Raw genomic sequence first — 6,152 nt, forward strand, 5'->3', positions numbered from 1 at the left:
TCCAGCTTCCTCCACTGAGTATTAAACAGATTCAGATCAGGACTGGGCCACTGCAGGCTGATGTTAATAACTATCAGATTAAAGGATAAAATTAAACCTAAATATCTCTGGGTTCTGTTCTCCAGCATCCGTCACTTCATGTGTTATTTTACGTGTCAAAAAGCAGGACGAGCCTGAAATCTGTGGAAAAACTTCCCTCGTATTTCCTAATTTTGGGGACAAAAGCTGAACTTGTTCACTTGCTTTCAAACCTGTAAATCTCACTTTTGTAACATTTGTGTAGAGCTGTATTCTGTCACTGCTGGCCATGTAAACTGTAACATTTTCACCTGTTTGTGTCTTTCATCCCACTAGTTGTATAAAGTATTCATGATGATGCCAGCAATAGAAATGGAAACCTGTTAATACACACGTCTTGTGAAGAGATGTTGATCTGTAGATTTGAATAAACATAACTTAATTAAATATGAAGAGCATTTTTAAAATCAAAGTTTTGTTCATTCAGGCAAAAAGCTGTGGAACCACTAAAACATAATCGATTGTTTCAGTGGGAACTACTTCCAACCATTAACGATAACTTGGAATAAGCTTTTATGTCATTTTTAATGACTTTTTCTCACTCTTTCTTGCAGAAAATGATCGATTCAGTGACACTGGAGGATTTTTCACAAACAACCTGTTTAATATCATGAGAAAAGATCCTAATCAGAATTAAATCTGGACAAGGTCATCCTAAAACATTTGAAGGGAAATTCAATATGTCGTTATTTACAATCTGGACTTTTATTTAAAACGTTTAAACGCGTCCCCTCTGTAAACCTTTGTTTCTGATTCAGCTCTTTCAGTTTGTATTTATTCCAAAATTATTCCTAATTTTGTCTCGAAATGAGCAAAAACATCCCAGTGAATAAATTCATAAACACAGTTCAAAGCCGTGCTACATGAAGGAAACCAGCAGAGCGATGGGTCGCCTCCTGAATTTTTCATTTGTCATGTGAAGTGAACACAAAGGCTTTTTCAAGAGTCATAAAAACGCTGCAGTTTGGCTGCCACAGTCAGCACCAGGCTGCACTGCCGTCTCCTGGGGCAAAATTAGTGCGCAGCCTCCTGACAGCGCTGTTCATTCCTACGGCTCATCTGTGACTTGAAGCTAACGCTAACAACAGGCAGGTCACCAAGGCGATCATCCTCAAGAACAGAGGAGGCTCCATTTGGTCATTAAAGTCAGATTTTCTGTCTCTACCTCTGCTTTAAAATGTCATTCTGTTGCTGTTGCTAAAATTTTCATTAGTTTCTATTCATTTTAACCCGTTGGTCTGCCGCAAGCAGCCAAATGAAGCATTTTCCTTTTCTTTTCCCTGAGCAGGGCTGACAGACATCCTGCAGCTACACATCAGCAGGATGAAGATGTTTGTCATGCGCGTGATAAAACCGAACAGAGCTTTACGACTTATCTGTAGCCCTCTGGGAGTCAAAGGTGACACAATTAGCTCGACTCTGAGGCTCTACGGTTGGGGGTCTTAGCATGGACTGAGTCATGAAACTGCACCTTCATTCATAATGAATGAGCAGCAAGGCCGTCTGTTGCAGCTTGTAATTCCAGCCTTGCTTTGAAGTGATGAGAGCGAGAGAGAAATGAAGCAGGAGCGGAAGACTTTCAGAGCCAAACCTTTGACCAGGAGTCAGCTGTTGTTTGAACACATCGTCCACAAAAGACAATTTCTAGGTTCTTTCACCCTTTTAGGCCTAAGTTTCAAATCTCCACCTGGATATTTTTGCTTATTTTAGTTGTACGCAGTTCTTTAACTTGTAAAAGTTTTCTGACATACTTTGATAACAATACAACAAATGGATTCCAAAAGTTTCGACAGCTCAGTGTTCGGCGTATTTCAGGCTGAAATTCAGTGAAGACGACAAATTATTGTTTTGTGAAGGTACATCCGTAGTAAAAAGGAAACATACCCTGCTTTCTTCGATTGTTTTATGTGTCAGGAGATAAAAAAAGGTCCCTGATCATTTGAAGTTCTGGAAATAAGAATGTATTAATTCCTTGTTCTCTTTCCATAGTTTGACAGGTTTTGTTTCTCTGATGTTATTTCTGCTCTGGTGTTGATACCCAAGTTGAATCTCTCCACCAATGAGGACATTACACACACACAAAGAAAACAAAGCTGTGATAATCAATTGTTTGTGTGGACATTTGTCATTTTAATGAGCAACTAAAACAGTGGAAGGTATCAAAGCTAAGGGCAGCATGTTTCATCCAAAGCTACATAACATGCTCATACATAACCGAACAGCGACTGATGCACCTCATTATGGAAACACCTTCTGACCTCATGTGGGTTTTAAACCTTTTCGCGTTAATGACTGAGTGACAGCGAAATGAAAGTAATGAAATGAAAGTAAAAGCAGAGAAATACTGAAGGAAACGGCGATACGGCAGCAGCAACATTCCCTTCACACCGGACAGCTGACCATGACCTGCTTGGTTGGCGTTTCAGATTTCCTGCAGTCACATTTTACTAAAGTTATCTGGTAACTGGAACAATTTTATTTGATTCTTTTAAACTACCAACACTTAGTTTATTAAGATAAAGTTATTAATCTACCAAACCTCTCTTTCTCTTCTCCGAGTTCAGGAATCAGAGCCAGCAGGTCGCCTGGTTTCCACTGAGCGACATGGACTCTCATTGGGTCGGTGGGATTAAACCCAAACGTCTAATGTTGCATCACACCAGCATGAGAGACACTAGTGTGTCTCATGCTAATGGTAATAATAGCATACCATTGTCCTTTTAACAACCAAACTGCACTGACCTGTGCTGTGTCTCCAGACTCTTGCAGGATTTCCAGGCATTCCAAGGAACCGCAAGTTTTCCTCAATTTGGTTTCCTACCAGTGGGAAGCTTCCAAATAACCTCCTGAAGGAAACAATCAAAATGAATAATTTACCATTTCCCAGCATGCCCACCTGACTCCGTCTGATGTGAAGGAGCAGCAGTTACAGTCCGATCGCCTCCTGGAGGATGGAGATCATCATTTTCCAAAGGAAATTCAGCAGGAGGATCATTCTGCCCACTTTTGCTATTTGTACCTCTAAAAATTAAACTGGCACATTTTTAAAAGAAGTGTATCCCAAAGCTCAGTGGTTGTTGTCAATAGATGAATTCAAGAGTCTTTAAGACTCTTTTATTCAAAACTTAGGATCCGTCTTGAATAAAAACACTTAAGAGACGACAATGAGGTATTCAGTACATGACTTTAAGTTCAATCATCTTTAATTTTTTATTATTTTTTTTGTATCTTTTTATCAACTGGCTCTCTCTTTTGTTGTTCTCTGTGAATCTTTTTATCTTGGCTGATCTCAGCATAAAAAAAATAAAATAAAAAAAATTGGACTTGTCCAGTTAAAGAAATAAGAAAATAAAAGACAATCTGCATTAGAAGGTGACAGCTTGTTTAAAACCAGGCAGACATCATTTATGGGCTTTACTGAACTGATGCCACTCCACCAACTTTGGGTTATCATTATTCTACTTTCACTTCTTACATTCTTCTCTTATGTTTTCTTTGACTTTTGGTGGTTTCCTCTCAATTGAGCATTAAAATGTTTTCATCCTCACCACCTTTTCACAATGGTGAAAAAATGCCATAGTTATTTTACCACAGTTAGCCTCATGAAGCAGTAAAGGCGTTTTAGCATAAAAACTCTTATGGTTGGTCTGAATAGAAACAAGATTTTATTTGACAATTTAGGAAAAAACAAACCAAGAAAACAGAGCCAACACAGCATTATTCTTCAGAGTCCACAAAGCTAAAATGACAACCAAAACACACCCTGCTGTGTAATATAAAATAAAACAACTATAAGTAAACAGAAATGTACAATGGCTGAGCTTCCTGTTTGTCCAAAGAACAGGAAGCTTTCCTTTTTAGATGTTCACAGTTACTCACACAGAAATATTCACATCAGGCTGCAGGAGCAGACAGCAAACAGACAAGATCACTGCAGATCAAGGCTGAGGGAAAAGAGACACTTTGAGACGGAGCTCCAGCTGCAGCAGGAGGAGCAGCGCCCCTGCAGGTCGGTGGCTGTAACAGCGGCTCATTATGGATTTGGACCATCCATCCATTGTATTCCTGCAGGTGCCAAACTTAGGATCCGTCTGATGAACCATAATTGTGCCTTTTAGGTTTACCCAAATTGCAACGTGTCAAAAACTGACTGACATTTTCAGAAAAATCATAAAAGCTTTTATTGGGCTATTTTTTACTAATTAAAGTTAATGAGGCCCTCAGAAGGTCTGAAGAGCTTTTCTTTAATCACATTGGAACAGAACTGGAGTGCAGATTGCTTTTAATAACGGAGAACAAGCCAGGCCCAGTGGGCTCAAGAGTACTTTAAATATAGCTTTTGGTAAAATGTCAATGGGCCTGAAGTAAAGTTAAATAGTCTCCAATAAATATGAGCAGCTTGAGCTGCCACTGCGTTGAAAGGAGGATAAAGATGCTGTAAAATACTTTGTGGTCAATGTGACTGCAGGTCATCTTGGTCGGCTTCTGTTAAGGAACCCATGACTTAAACTGATGTTTCTACTATCAATTATTCACTCCTACCCAATTAATTTCCTGCTGTAATGGAGGCTAACGGCTAGCTTTATGTGCATTCTGAATTTCACTTCTGGACTATAACAAACACCTGGAGATTTGTGGCCGGAGTTGCACCTCAAATGGCTTGCAAAATGAGCGAGTGTAATATGATGACACACATTCACACATGCAAAACCTCGCAGTAAAAGGTTTTGTGTTTCATAAGCAGAGGGGTGTCCACACATGGCTTTCCCATCCCTCCGCTCTCTCTCCTCTGGAGGGTTAATCCATCGTCCCGTCTCCTCCGGTGGGTACGACACGGGGGCATTAACTCTTTGGTCTGTTAGGGTTCAGTTTCTGTTCAAACTTTCACTGAAAGTCGTGAGCGTGAGGAACTCTGTCGCTGTTATGGACACATGGCGAACGTTCGGTCAGAGTGTGTCTGGCAGATGGCTGAATATGAAGCATCATAAAGTGAAGGAGAGAAAGTGCAGAGGGACTATTAGGCTCAGGGTACGATAATGTGAACAGAAAGAGTTTAGGAGGTGACTGTAAAGTGCAATTTATCATCCAGTTAAATCTGTAAGCTGCAGTTTGATTTTAAGCTCTTAGGTGCAGTAGGTCAATTTAATTTTGGGGGAAAATCACAGATGTACACAAGCCTTCGTGGCTTGGCAATTGTAAAAGCACCATCTGCCTAAACTGTAGCTTGATTACGACACATATAAAATTTCATAGGCTGAGCGGAATGAATTGTAAACAGGAAAATGAAAGGAGGTTTCTGTCTGAGGCTACTTTCCTTGCGGGTTTCTTGTAATTTCTTTGCTGGCTTCCTGTCACACATAGACAGTGAAATGTAAACAGTCCACACTAACCTTGTTGCGGTTCATATATCTTCATTCAGTAACCGCTTTATAAGCTGCAGCTCAGCTGAACCCTCAGAAAGGCCTCATTTCTTTCTGGCATTAGATCCCCTTCATCATTCACTGTAAACATGAAACCACAATCTCCCTTTAGAGATTATCCTGTACAATCACAAATATGCTTCTATTAACGTCATGCTGAACTACTGGCATGGTATGAAATGATTTAGTTTTGTGTTGTCTGGACTTTTGCTCAGCTTCCTTGCATTGATGTTTATTTTAAAGCTTTTCATGCCTCAGTTATTTTCCTGTAGTTGCCTGGTTTTCTTGCTTCACTCAGAGGAGATTCATCTATTATACTTACTTATGCTACATAAAGAGGACCCCTTTCTCAACATTTCCCTACAAATGGAGGTCATTGTGTGGAAATTGAGGACATTTTCTGCTCCTCACTTTTGAGTCATTTTTCTGTGCTCTACTAGTTAGATTTTGAGGTATGGTGCGAATTAAATTTAGTTTAAAGTGAGAGAAAATGTTTGGGTTTGGCATAAATACTCTAACAAAAATGAGTGGAAGTCAATACAAAGTCCTGAAAAAATTAGAAGAGTAAATAAACATCCTTTCACCTCTGCTCAGACGTCTCTGCTGAACATTTTCAGTTTTTATTGAACAAACAGCGACAGTGGAGAACAGCAA

At 39.7% G+C, this 6,152-nt stretch overlaps 1 long non-coding RNA gene across 1 annotated transcript in view; it reads right to left on the reverse strand.

Annotated features, from left to right (window-relative positions):
* Window positions 1-3,785: 3,785 nt before the first annotated feature.
* Window positions 3,786-6,152, reverse strand: part of LOC103138181 (uncharacterized) — a 14,042-nt gene continuing 11,675 nt past the window's right edge. The window contains exons 2-3 of the long non-coding RNA XR_476245.2: window positions 5,469-5,579; window positions 3,786-5,046 (exon numbers count right to left, since the gene is read on the reverse strand). This is a non-coding gene — a long non-coding RNA (uncharacterized LOC103138181). The remainder of the gene's footprint in view (window positions 5,047-5,468; window positions 5,580-6,152) is intronic.

This window comes from Poecilia formosa, unplaced genomic scaffold (assembly GCF_000485575.1).
Source record: "Poecilia formosa unplaced genomic scaffold, Poecilia_formosa-5.1.2 Scaffold47, whole genome shotgun sequence".
Lineage (NCBI taxonomy): Eukaryota > Metazoa > Chordata > Actinopteri > Cyprinodontiformes > Poeciliidae > Poecilia > Poecilia formosa.